The sequence below is a fragment of the Panthera uncia genome, chromosome B1 (assembly GCF_023721935.1).
Source record: "Panthera uncia isolate 11264 chromosome B1, Puncia_PCG_1.0, whole genome shotgun sequence".
NCBI lineage: Eukaryota > Metazoa > Chordata > Mammalia > Carnivora > Felidae > Panthera > Panthera uncia.
This window is the reverse complement of record NC_064811.1, coordinates 70541759-70556314: the sequence shown is the minus strand read 5'-3', so window position 1 is coordinate 70556314 and position 14556 is coordinate 70541759. Positions and strand designations below refer to the sequence as shown.

Genomic DNA, 14556 nt, shown 5'->3' with positions numbered 1-14556 from the left:
TGGGTATTCATACTTTTGCAGTTTTACAAGTAGTTCTGACGTATGGTCCAGGTTCTGAAAGCCACAGTCCCGCGATGCCTGGGATGCCACGCTTTGGGACACTTGACTTACAAATGGTGGGTCATCACTCATTATGGGTTGTGAAATCAATTCCGTGGGCCCCAATCAGCATTGTTTTAACAGAATGGAATTAAGTTAGCATGCATCACAGGGTTAGTGGTTTTTGCCAAATTTTTGTTTTGTTTCAAAATGAAATAAAATCTACAAGATCTACATTGCCTTGGGGGACCCAATTCTTAATGTCTCGGTGATTAGAATTTTCATAGCTTCGATGTCAGGGATACTAGAGACTGTTAATGACGAAAGAGAACTACCTGGATTTAACTAATTGTAAACAGCCTATCTTATTTATGTCCTTAAGGATAACTCTGTTACAAGACTTACAGGGAAAACTTCAGAATAGAGAAATTATCAGCTCACAGAACTTTTTTTTTTTAATATACGGATTGTAGGGGGTGGGGTGTGTGTGAACACATGCTTTGAAATCCTGGAAATACTAAAATAGCTGTAGAAAGAGGAAAAGCAACTTGAGATATTTTTTTTAAAAAAAATATTGTTTTACTATGGAATGTGGTAAGGAAAGGAAATAGGAGTTTGGAAAAGTTTCATTCCATGCTAGCAAAAGTTTCTATCTGTGTACCTAAGAAGTAAGTAATAACCATAGACGAAAGAACATGGTATGAAAGCAAACTATATGACATTTGTAGGGCACGAAGACTGAGTTCTTTTTACTAAAAATAAGATGCTTAAGTTATGCTGTCTGGCAAAACCTACTGAGTGTTTGTAATGTTCTAGTACCTGGATATCTTTGCTTCCTGGAGCACTAAAAATAAAAGGACATATTCTATGTGGCATTTAGATTTAGTCCTTAACTAACCCGGGACTTAGGTTTTCACTAAGAACCTGCTGCACTTTAATTTGGGCAGCAATGATTCATCTTTTCTTCTAGCATTCATGAGCTGATCATCATAAACTTGGAAGATCTTGAAAATTAAAGGTAGTGTTTTTTTGAAGCATTTTAACAAGAAAGTTTAAAATGATGAATCAATAGGAACTACACTTTCCTATGAGAAAAAGTATTTCATGTGTTTTAGTTTGATTCCTGTTGAGTGATGTTAGGACATTTTTCTATTAAATATATTGGTATTTACTGAAGATAGTATTGTAAATGAATTGAAGCCATGGGCTCAGGAGTCAGACAACCTTGGTGGCGAAACTACTGTACTTAGTTGCATGAGCATTTGTAAGTAGGGATACTAATGCATGTAACTCATGCGGATATTGTGAACATTAAATGAAATAATACATACAATGTGCTTAAGATGATTCTTGGCATGTGGTAAACATTCAGTAAATTAAACACACACAGAGAAAGATCAAAGAAGAGACTTTTAATTCAACATTCATCTAACTGTTTTGTCCAGTTTCAGTTCCAATATATTGGAAACAAGCAATGTCAGGAAAAATGGAGCTGTTATTAAAGAGGAACAAAAATTGATTTTTAAAAAAGACTCTAACGGAGTGATTTTCAAATTAAGGCATTGAGGATTCTCACGTTTCGTTTAACAACACTATTGTTTTTAAACAAATTCTGGGTTTTTTAAATTAAATATGTTGTCAATAAAAATTTTATTTATTACTTTGTTACAATTGTATAACCTGAGATTATTTGGGCTACCCTGGGATGACCAAACTAGGAAGCACAGTTGTATGTAAGAAATGTTGACCAACAGAGGTAGGAGGGATTGGAGGAGGGGATTGTCAGGAATCAGAGGTACTTGGAAAACTTCTGTAGAGAGGCAGGGTATAAAATAGGGAGGAAAATATAGGTACATGTTAGAAATTATGAATGTTCTCATTTTCATGCTGCATGGTGCATATACAGGTATTTATTTAATAAACAAATATGTAAGTAAACAAAAAAATAAATAAATAAAGTCCAGGCCTGGACCAAGGTTGAGACTGTGTCATGGGCCAAGGATTATGATTAATCAAATTTTAAGCACCAAGTATTGGAAAGACAACAACTGGACTTTTGATTGTGTAGGTACATTGCTGATTGAATCAGTGTTGGAAACAAGAAGAGCTCTGGACCTGAGATGGGAGGAGGGACAAGATAAGGCCTAAAAGGTCAAGGGAAAGGAGGCCTAAGAAGGTCACAAACATGGCCTAAGGAGAAAGGCTTGTGAGAAATTCCCTGTTGAGAATGGTCTGGGAGCTAGGAAAAAAGAGATGTGTAGGGTTTCATTTTAAATTGTTTTCCCATTCTGAGATCTGATTTAAGTAACCTCCATTATCCAAAGCTCACAGTAAAAGTCTGCTATGTAGATTAAATAAATAAATAAATATCATTAATAATAATAAAGTTTTCAATCATTCATTCATCACACACATATTTATTGAGTTCCTTCTGCATGTGGAATAGCACTTAGGGATGTAGGAACAAATAGAACGGACCATGTCTCTGTCCCCATGAAATTAATATATAATTTTCCAGATGATGATAAATTCTAGGGCAAAAAATGAGATAGAGTAAAGGAGAGGGAGAGCCAGGAGTGGAGGTGAAATATATTAGTGGTACTTGAGTGAATGAAGAGAAAGTAAGCACAGAGGGCTACTCACACAGTAGAGTGAGAATACAAGTGAGTGGGGATCCAGAATTCTGCAGAAGCAGGAAACTTCAGTAACAAATGTCTGGAAGAACATTAATCTCTTTTACAGCAAATCACAGGATCATTGGAGAAGGTTCTGGATTTCCCATTGTATGCGGAATGTGACTTAGATCACTTCGTTTGTAAATTAAAGAAAAAGTTAATTCCAAAGGTTGGAGAACTTGGGAATGCTTCCATTATACTTCCAACACTTCAACTATTAAGTTGTTTCTCTAAATTCTTTTGTATCAGTGGTTCTTGCTTTAGAGGAGCAGTACATGGGGAGCATGGGCATTTCTACTTTTTTCCAACATGGGGCTCAAACCCACAAAACCGTGAGATCATGACCTGAGCCAAGATCAAGTGTAGGCCGCTCAACCAACTGAGCCACCTGGGTGCCCCACGAATCTCCAATTTTAAAAGATAATGCCAGATTATTTTCCAAAGTAGTTCATCCAATTTGTACTCCCACCAGCAAAGTATAAGCCAGTCTACTTATCCACATCATCTTCAGTGTTTGATTATATTAGACTTCTTCAGTTAACTAATTGGGTTTTAAATGGTATCTCATTGTGGTCTTCTTATTACCTTATAGATATCTTGTATATATTCTTGCTATCAGTTCTTTGCCAAGGTGTTACAAATATTTTGTCTTCATTTATCTTTTTGCTTTCTTAAGGATACCTTTTCATGTCAGAAGTCTTTAGTTTAATATGTCAAATTTATTGTATGATAGAAATTAGGTATCATAAATGTTTAAGTGATACCCTTGAAACATAGTGATAAGGGAAATCACCCAGTAGGCAGAGCTTCAGGGCTGTATACCTAATTATCCATTTTGTGTGAAGAAAGAAACCACCAAAGGTCAGAATATACATGGACTCTTGGATAGTAGCAGATGCTTGGCCAGCTGGTCAGGGACTATGCTCATTTCCTAGAGCTGCCATGCAGATTAAACAGCTTAAATTTATTCCCTCATAGTTCAAGGAAGCCCGAAATCTGAAATCAAGGTGTTAGTAGGGTTAGTTCTTCTGGAGGCTCTAAGGACAAAACCATACCAAGCCTCTCTCCTAGCTTCCAGTAATCACCAGCCATCCTTGGCATTCCTTGGCTTGTAGACTCATCATTCCAATCATTGTCAATAATGCCTTCTTCTCCATGCACCTCTCAGTGTCCTCCCTTCTTCTTATAAGAGCCCCAGTCATTGGACTTCGGGCCCACTCTAAATCTGGTATGATTTTATCTGAAGATTTTTAACTAATTATATTTACAAAGATGCTAATTCCAAGGAAGGTCACAATCTGAGTTTCCAGGTAGGCATGAATTTGGGGGAAACACTTAAACCCACTATATGGGCCTATAAGGAGAAAGACTGGAATATCAGGAAAAAGGAAACCTGGTAAGTAGGCAGATAGTTGAACATTAGAGAATGAGCACGATGTATAAAGAGCCTGAAAACATGTAACACCTACCCAAGATCAACCAACATGGAAGGGGTACCAAACAGCCAGGTAGACAAAAATGACTCAGCCAGGTGACATTATTCATCCTCTCATCAGCCACCCATTGCTAGCACAATGGGAAAATGGATGAAATAGCTTTGTCTCAGGGAGAGAGACTATGCATATGCCCAATATATGCTCCTGTTCACCACGGCTAATTTATTGCACCTGCCAAATGTATAACGTGCAAGCAAGAGAGACCAATTCTGTGTACCACATATAGTATCACACTCTTCTGTATCTTGTTTTCCTCACTCAACAATAATTGAATTATTGTGGGAATTGTAGAAAATCATTTGTATTAGCTGGAAATTCATTATTTTTAGTGGCCATGTAATACTCCATGGCATTCCAAAACTTTTCCTGCTATGGCTTCCTTTCACATACAACACCCTATCAAATTCCTCTTGCTGTAGGGAAATGGGACAAGTACCCACGGACAAGAGATGGTGAGGACACCTGAGAAGACCCTATGTGACCTGTCCCCTCCCACCCCCATCAAACAGCCTGCTCCTGCTCCAGTTTCACAGTTCGAATCCAAATTTAACAGTTCAGAGAAGAGTTGAGTTTCTGCAGCTGGTAAGTTTAATTTTGGGAACTAATTATATTTTTTAAATCCATTTTTGGCCCCAAGCTAATAAAGCTACTATTCTCTTAAATGATGAAAGCAGAGAAAACTCTTTGAAGAACTTTCCAGGACACTTGGCAGTAAGATAATAGTGTTGAAAAAGTTAGCTGCAAAAACATTCTCAGAGTCAGAGTAAGTGGAGGAAGGTCAAAAGCAATTATCCAGTGTAGGTCCTTTTAAGGATCACTGTATACGTACAAGCCTCAAATTGATTTAGGAAGGGGAAACGGAGATGGTGAAAGAGAACATGTCTACCTTCCAGCTGCCAAAAAGTAGCAGCTGCTACAGGATGCCCTTACATGGAGTTTGTTTCCTGTTGTCCCCGAGTGAAGTCTGCCGGGACCAACTAAGGCAAGTGGTATTTGCCATTTCCTGGAAGACAACCACAAGGCCAACTCTATAATTACCCCAGAGGCCGTGTCTAAGCACTACAGCTGTAATCAGGCTTTGGTCACTGGGGTAAGAAACTTACTGGGGCTCTGGGTAGGTATGTTGGGCATGTAGAGTGAAGGGTCCAAACCACATCTGGTCAGATCCTACCAGGAAAGCTTTGCCTCTACAGGTGCCGCAAGAAACATCTCTGTATGAGGCAGCTGTCAGCCACCTCAAACTGCTCTGCTGTCCAAAATACCTGCATGAGGGCAACATTTCATGGGAGCAAATAAAGATTTTTTTGAATATTTAGAGGTGCAGTTTATATTGGCAACAAATCCTACGTTAGGCCAAGCTGAGTAGTTTTGTAGCCGTTCTTGTCTTGCCTAACTGGATCTCAGATTGAAAAATCACTGCTCTACCAGCTAACTGCCAGTTTTAAATGACTTCTAGGAAAAGTCCACCAACAATTTCATTTCCCTGCAATGCAACAAGCAGTATGTTAGCTCTGGTTAACGTCAGCATCTGTAATTTCATAACAAACAAACCAGGTCTCATACCATGTCTAAAATATGTGGCTATTTATAATAACTTCCCTTGGAAGCTATAACTCTTTGTTACCATAAATAATAATCAAAATGCCTTCTAAAACATACCTACTTTTCTTGATTAAAAACTAAATTATTGTACATGATTTGATTTTGTCTCAAGAAATGTCTATAACTTTTTAGAAGTGGTTTTCAGACTGTATCCCAATAACTGTGTCTACATAAGAAATCTTCCCATAGGTAAAGCAGTGTGGAGGTTCCTCAGAAAATTAAAAATAGACCTACCCTATGACCCAGCAATAGCACTGCTAGGAATTTACCCAAGGGATACAGGAGTACTGATGCATAGGGGCACTTGTACCCCAATGTTTATAGCAGCACTCTCAACAATAGCCAAATTATGGAAAGAGCCTAAATGTCCATCAACTGATGAATGGATGAAGAAATTGTGGTTTATATACACAATGGAATACTACATGGCAATGAGAAAGAATGAAATATGGCCTTTTGTAGCAACGTGGATGGAACTGGAGAGTGTGATGCTAAGTGAAATAAGCCATACAGAGAAAGACAGATACCATATGGTTTCACTCTTATGTGGATCCTGAGAAACTTAACAGAAACCCATGGGGGAGGGGAAGGAAAAAAAAAAAAAAGAGGTTAGAGTGGGAGAGAGCCAAAGCACAAGAGACTCTTAAAAACTGAGAACAAACTGAGGGTTGATGGGGGGTGGGAGGGAGGGGAGGATGGGGGATGGGTATTGAGGAGGACACCTTTTGGGATGAGCACTGGGTGTTGTATGGAAACCAATTTGACAATAAATTTCATATATTGGAAAAATAAATAAATAAACATTAAAAAAATTAAAAAAAAAAAGAAATCTTCCCATAGGAATAAACAGATAAAAAGCAGAACTGTTCTGATTAAAGCAGTTTGACATTCTTGCTCCTCCTTGCATTACTTCCCATAAAATAAAATAAGTAGATTAAAAAGTAAACTGTAGTATTTGGTGAGTTAATATAATCAATTTAAATTTTTTTATTTGCAATAATTATAAATTGACAAGAAGTTGCAAAAATAGTATAGAGAGGTCCCATGAACCCTTTACCCAGCTTCTCCAAAACTAACATTTTGCTTAACTGTAGTACATTATCAAAACCAGGAATACTCTTCCTATAGAATTTACTCAAATTTCACTAGTTTTCACATACACTCCCATTGTATGGTTCTATGAAATATTATCAGCATATAGATTTAATCACCACTGAACTCCTTCACGATGCCTAGTCATACTTCCCTCTTCCCCCATCCCTAACCCCATTGATCTATTCTCCACTGATCTGATTCCTATAATTTTGCTATTTTAAGAGTGGAATCATATAGTAACTAATATTTTGAGTTAGGCTTTTTTCATTGAGCATAATGGCTTGAGATTTATCCAAGTTGATGTGTATATAAATAATATCTTTGTATTTCAGAATAGTACTCCATTGTATAGATTTACCTCAGTTTGTTTATTCATTCACCTTTTGAAGGACATCTGGGTTGTTTTTAATTAGGGCTATCACAGTTAAAGTTGCTAAAAAAAATTTGTATACAGATTTTTATGAGAGTAAGTTGTAATTTTCCTAGGATAAATGTCTAAGAGGGCAATTGCTAGATTGTTAAGTATATGTTTAATTCTCTAAGAAATTGCAAAACGTTCTCTGGAGTAATTGTCTGCCTTTGTATTTGACCAACTATGTGTGAAAGATCCAGTTTCTCTGTATTTTTGTCAGCATTTGGTGTTAAATCAGTATTTTCCCTCAGGCTACTTGGTGCGTAGTGGGGTAATCATTTATTTTTAAGATCAATATTACCTGTCTTTCCTTTGTCTGATTTAAAATTGAGTACTGTTTAAATTATTAAGAATAGTACTCCCCCAGAAATAAAATTAGCATAAAAATACATGTGATGGTACGAACTCAAGGATAGCTATTCCAGACTGAATCTAATGGATGAGATTAATGATCTGGTCCCAGATCTAAATATTCAGAAACTTTCATTTACTCATTGACTTAGAAGTAAAAAGATACATAGGCATTGAGCCATGTCAAAAAAACTTCTAAAAGATTTATCTGCAGGCTAGAAAATTAGTTGTAACGATATCAGGCAAACCTGGCCTAGAGAGAGGGTACCCATTTCCTCTGGCATGGTGGGTCAATCCAAGAGCGCAAACCTCAGAGCAAATGTTTACAGAAGGAAAGGACAGGATGTGGATGTTCTTACAGGCATTTTTATTAAGCTATGCTAGCCTGATGAAAGGCTGCCTTTGCTTTAGATATTCCCTGATGAATCATAATCACAGTATGTGAGATGAAATCATCCTTTGGCCATGACTGTGTGGAAGAAAAAGGTCTACTTTTAATCTCCTTTCTACCGCAGAGTCACTTACCTTTTTTTGGATTTCACACTGTAACATTAGCCTGCTTCTTTCAATTTCCATTAACATGCCAATTCCCAATTGTACTAATTTTCGGTTATTACATTTTACAATTGACTTCCTTACAGTCAACGGTATTATAATAGTGCTATATGGTGACAGAGGGTAGCTACACTTGTGGTGAGCATAACGTAATGTATAGAGTTGTCAAATCAGTATGCTGTATACCTGAAACTAATGTAGCATTTTGTGTCAAATATACTTTAATATTTATTGAATGTGTGTGTATATATATATATGTGTGTGTGTGTATATATATATACACATTTATATATATGTTTATATATAATTTATTTATATATATATATATATATATATATAAATTAAAATACTGACTTCCTAAGGATGCTTAAACTCACTCTCATAGAGCAGTAAACTACCTCTAAATCAGAGGATAATTCTAAACTTGTAAACAATCAGTCACAACCTTAGCATGTAATTTTCTTTAAAGATTTTGTTAAACATAAAAGCAGTACATACAGTAAATGATTCAGGCTTGTAAGTCTTGAGCATGTCATTCCCTGATGTGATTGTATCAACTTCTTACTGGCATTTTAATATAGTTGTCTTTTATCCTAAATTTTAGGGTCTATTTTACTTTGGTGTCTGCATCTCTCTAATCCATGAACTGAATATGTTAAAACCCTAAATAAAGGCGATGTAGATAATAACATTAGCATTTGTTTGAATTCTAACCATACAAAAGAGTATCTAACCACAAACCCAAAGAGCACTGGTAATTGATACCATTGCAGACATAACTGTTATGAGAAAAAGACTTGGAGAGTGCTTTGAAGTTCAAAACTTAATGTAGTCTTTTAGATTTAAAATGATCTACCTGTGGGGCACCTGGGTGGCTCAGTCAGTTTAGCATCTGACTTCGACTCAGGTCATGATCTCGCCACCCATGGGTTTGAGCCCCACATCAGGCTCTGTGCTGACAGCTTAGAGCCAGGAGCTGCTTCAGATTCTATGTCTCCATCTCCCTGCCCTTCCCCAACTCGCACTCTCTTTTTCTCAAAAATAAATAAACATAATAAATTTAAAAAATAAAATAAAATGATCTACCTCAAAGACTGAGGTATTTCCTTTCTGAAAATGTTTTCATTACATTCAAGCAGTATGACATTGTCTTCCTTTATGATTGTGGTTGTGTAGAGTGCCATTTTTATTGAGTTATTTTGGCTGTATTAGTTACAGGCTAAGAGATCCTGAAGTCTAGCAGCTAATACAATATAGAAGTTTATCGCTGTCTCTCATGTGAAAGTTCAGAGATAAGACAATCCAATGTTGGGAGGGTATCTGTGCCATCCTCATTAAGAACCTTCCATCTCTGGATCTAAAGCAGATGCTCTAACACCCCCCATCATATGTACATCCCAGGTAGTGAGAGGAAATAAAGGAGAAGACATGTGTATTACTCGTTTCTTTTAAGGTGTAACCTGGAAGTGGTACATATCACTTCTATTGCCATTCTATTTCAAGAACTTAGTCACAAGGGCACAGCTAGCTACAAATAAATCTGGGAAATAGAGTCTCCAACTAAAAATCAGAGTGCCCAACTATGACTCAGGAATTTTAATATTAGAGAAAGACAAAACAGATATTCATAGAGAACTTTCTGCCTCTCCCAGAGTGACCAGTTATTCCTCAGTTACAGCCAGCTCCTTGTTCCTTCCATTATTTTCAGGGATGTCAAGTTCCAAATAAAATGAACCGGAAAACAGGGACTTTTGCCCTCAAAGATGCTGTTCAAATTATAATCCAAGGAACTCCACGCCTTCTAGAATCTAGAGTCTAGAATCTGAAGTGCATCCCCTTATTCCGGTATCTTGATAACATTCACCAATTTCTTTTGATAAATGCACTGCAGGGATAAACAAAGGAATATGGATAGGAAGGTGAGAGAAAATGTCTTCAAAATCTGTAAACCAAAGTCTCTATGAGAGTAAAAGTTTATGGTTTTTTTTCCAGCCTTCTCACATTGCTAATATGGTAGTAGCAGCATCAGCTGTGGTTGCAGTAACAGTAATAGTAGTGGTAGTAATTGTAGTGGTAAGAGTAATAACCGTTGCCTTTTATTGCACACTTGCTATGTGTCAGGTGTTTCAGAAGTTATTTTCCTAAACTGTTTTGTTGAATTCTCCTTGGCAGTAATTTTTCCCTTAAAAGTGAAGCTGAAGCAGAGTGATGTGAAGTATCTTGCCCCAAGTTGCAAGGCAAGAAAGTAGTAAAGCCAGGATTTTAATATAGGCAATCTGACTGCCTGTATTATACAGTATGCTTAAGAGATACCCTTTGCTCAGCCTTGCTGGACACTTTACATATATAGCACCTCATTTTATTCTCACAATAATCTCACAATACTATTAACAAATGGGAAAAACTGAGGATGAAGAGACTAAATAACTTTAGTCATAGCCATTTAAGTAATGGAATGAGATTTAGACCCAGGCAGTCTGATTCGTAATTCAGAGCTCATGCTCAGAGCTGTGCTCACTAGCAGAATCCTCATACTGGGGAAGAAAGTGTAAACTAACGTGACCTTTTAGTCTTCTAATAAACTTTCCATTTTGCCTTCTAATTCAGCTGGAGCACACTGGAATATCACATTAAAACAGCTTCCCAGGAGTGAGCAGGTGGGTTTGTAAAACTAGATTTGTTTTGTCTGATGAGTCATCTTTGTCTTGTGTCTGGTAAAAATGAAGTTGTTTTGTCTCACTGTGGCCCTGAGAGGTATTTAAGGTTATATCCAAAGATGTCTTGAGTTTGTCATCTTTGTCTGACTATAAAAATAAAACCAGATGGCACGCTGCAGGTATCAGCATGCTGGTTGAGTGCATGGAGGTGGAAGGTATGAGAGGTCAAGTGAGTGACAGGAAATTTCTTAGCCATACTATTGCAATGCCTTCCTCTCTCTCTCTCTCTCTCTCTCTCTCTCTCTCTCACTCACTCACACACACACACACACACACACACACACACACACACACACACAACACTTAAATACACTGGAAACAGCTGCCTATGAGCACCTATATCCAAGAATTTTCCTATTCCTCAGATATCCATCAGCAAGGCCAACCCTAGAAAAAGATTGTAAAATACAATACACATTACCCCCTCTCCCCTACCTCTGTCTTCCTTCTGTCCTTGTTTTAGGGTGTCTACAAGCTGCCCTCTTGAGAGTTGCAACCTCCTCACAGAGACCCCTGCCATAACTAGAGCTCTCTGTCCCTGCTTATGTTTAACCAACCCATTCATTTATTCAATAAATATGTATGGAATGGCTACTATGAGCCAGACACTGTTCTAGGCTCTTGAGATATTTTGGGGAGCAAAACAGACAAAAGTCCTTGCCCTTGAGAAATATTCTAACAGAGGCAAGTAGGAAATAAACAAGTCACATTATAAATGAGTACATTATTTAGTTTGTTAGTTTGTTATTAATACTGTGTAAAACCAGAGAAAAGTTGAGTAGGGAAGAAGGATCAACAAAGCTGAGGGGAGAAGGCAAAGGTGTGTTTTGAAATATGAAATATGAAATAGTGTGATCAGTGAGAAGAAAGTAGAGCAAAGACTTGAGTTTGGAAGAAAGCAAGTGGATAAACCAGGAAAGAACATTCCAGGCATAAGGAACAAGTACAAAGGTCCTGAGAAAGAGAGTGTCTGAAGAGTTTGAGGAAGTGCAAGGAGGCAGAGTTCTAGAACAGAGTAAGTGAGTGAGGGGAGAGTAGGAGATGAGGTTAGCAAGATGGAGGCAGCCATATCCTCTAGACCTTATAAACCAATGCAAGGATTTTGGATATTAAATTGGGTGCAAATGGAAAATAAGTTACATTTTCTCTTAAATTTAATTGATATAGACAAAATATTTCTCCTCTTCTAAGAAAACATATAGAAACCTAAGAAATAACATAATGGGGTGGACCAGTGGCCTAGTCAACTCAATCTTCTACATCTAACATGTTTCCAACTTGCTGAGTAGAAGAGCCTTGTGTTATATCCTAATCACTAACCTCCCCTTAAAAATCTATTAGACATTTATGTAGAAGTGCACATAATATTCTTTTAGTTTCCATAAACTCTTGTGAGAAGATAATCTGTGTTGAAGATAGGGTGTTCTGACCCTTCAAGATTACCACTTGGGTCCTCCATTTACATAGCAGCCACTACCACTATGCCAGCCCTCTGTCACCATGAACCCAAGACTTTTATAAAATTAAAAAACAAACACAGTTTCTTCCAATAACAATTTAAGGATTTAGGTGCCTTAGACATTAGGAACCTTGTTTAAAGCCACAATGTTCTCTTTTTAGCCCCAAATTAAAATAAATGAAGTAATTCTTTGCTCTGGTTTCTTTTTTATGTTAATTACTATTTATCCATTTCCTAATTAAGAAGGGCTATATGAGATAAAATTATTAAGTATTCAAGGGGAAATATTTATATTTAGATTTATATTTATTTAGAAGAGAATATTTTTTTCATCCAAATTTATCTTGTTAAGACACTATATTTGTTCAGGAAAAATACGCAGTAAGCTACTTGAGTGAAGGGTGAGACCCCAAGGGAATGCTTGAGTAAAACAAGATCGTTGATGAAACACTCAGCAAATTAAGGGGAAATGAAAGAGGTTGGAGCAAAACTATCCTTTAGGAAGAGGAAGAAGCCAGAGAGGTCAGAGGCAGGGATCCAGAGAGGGGAGACAGTCTGGAATAGAACAGCCACAAAGAGACCTAGAAGAGGAAACACAATGGCTATGGATTTTTTTACAGGGATTTCTGCACCCTTTGTTCTGTGACCTTCTATGACCCCACAGGGGATCACTAACTAGACATTTTAAGCTTCTATAAATTATTTAAACTTTTAAAAAGCAGCCCTGAATCAATATAGCCATGAAATCTAGAGATACAATTTAATCTTAATAAGTAGTAATAATTCCCTTCCTTAGGGATTTTTAATGCTTGAATGATTTGCAGTATTGGACAGTCATTATCTTCTCCCAGTGATAGAGGAAATAGACACCTGTTATTAATCCTAGGTTGCATAGGATGACATCACTAAGGCAACAAGAAAGCAAATGGCTTAGGGAAAGGAAAAGTATTAACTATATTATAGGACAGGGTTTTTCAACCTTGGCACTGCTCACATTTTGAACAAGATAATTCCTTGTTGGGAAGTCAGGGGTACCTGTTCTGGGCATTGTAGAATGTTTAGAAGCACCCCTGTCTGATGCTGTTACACTAACATGCCAGTAACACCTTCTCAGTCATGGCAATTAAAAATATCTCCAGATTTTGCTAAATGCAAAATCATCCCCAGTTGAGGCTGGCTATCATGGAAGATCCACTTCTGCCACACCTAACTCTTAGTTCATGTTTACTGCCCCCCCCCCCAAAACTATCTAAAAACAATAAGGAGACTGATACACCTGTGCTTTTGGAAACTACAACTGAAGTAGCAATTAAAAAGCAGAAATAAAAAATAGATTTTGAGAATTCTGATTACATGGGTTCCAACCTTAATGCCTTTGCAGTAACTTTGTGAATATTTTGCATAGACAAGAGACTATATAAATTGGTGGTTGTTAATGTGCTCAAGAACTGTAACCCACATGGAAAAAAAATTTATCAATTACTGAAGGAACTGGAAGGTTGAATCTTTTATTTCCTTGATCAAAAGGTGAGCTTATCCCTTCCCCTCTTCTTTTAAGTGAAATAAAGACATAGTTTGAAAATGCACCTACCCATTTGGCTCAATAGTTAAGTCTTGTCTGGCTATAGTGTAAAAATAGACCTTCTTCTGTCTGAACCTGAAAATAGTACTTCCCCAACAAAAGCCAAATGTCTTAGAGCTGCAAAAGATGTTTATTTTTATAAAAAAGCCTTTTCCTCTGGTGTTTATTTTAGGATCGTGTAGGTGTTCTAGTGGAAGTAGGCAGGTATATAAGGCTTAGAGACAAACCCGTAAAAGCACGCTTCCCACCATAGGTGAGGAAGTCTTGTGGTAGTCACAACTGTCTACATGTTAGGTTGGGAATATATGCTGGGGTAATATATATCCTTCCCTTTTGAAAAGTTGTGGATATACTGAAATAATAATGACCATAATTAATCTTTTTGGAGCACTTTATATTCATTCATTCATTCATTCATTCAACAGTTATTAAAAACCTACCATGCAATTTGCAGTCTACATTGTCTCTCAACTCTGCTGTTATAGGGCAGAATTGGCCACAATCAAGATATTAAAAAATGAAGATGGTTGTGTGCCGATGGGCCACAGTTTGTCAACCCCTAAAATAGAGAAA

At 37.1% G+C, this 14556-nt stretch overlaps 1 long non-coding RNA gene across 1 annotated transcript in view; it reads left to right on the top strand.

The window, feature by feature from the left end:
* Positions 1 to 10882, top strand: part of LOC125922911 (uncharacterized) — a 57949-nt gene extending 47067 nt beyond the window's left edge. Inside the window, exons 2-3 of the long non-coding RNA XR_007457831.1 lie at positions 4630 to 4792; positions 10833 to 10882. This is a non-coding gene — a long non-coding RNA (uncharacterized LOC125922911). The remainder of the gene's footprint in view (positions 1 to 4629; positions 4793 to 10832) is intronic.
* The last annotated feature ends 3674 nt before the right edge of the window (positions 10883 to 14556 follow it).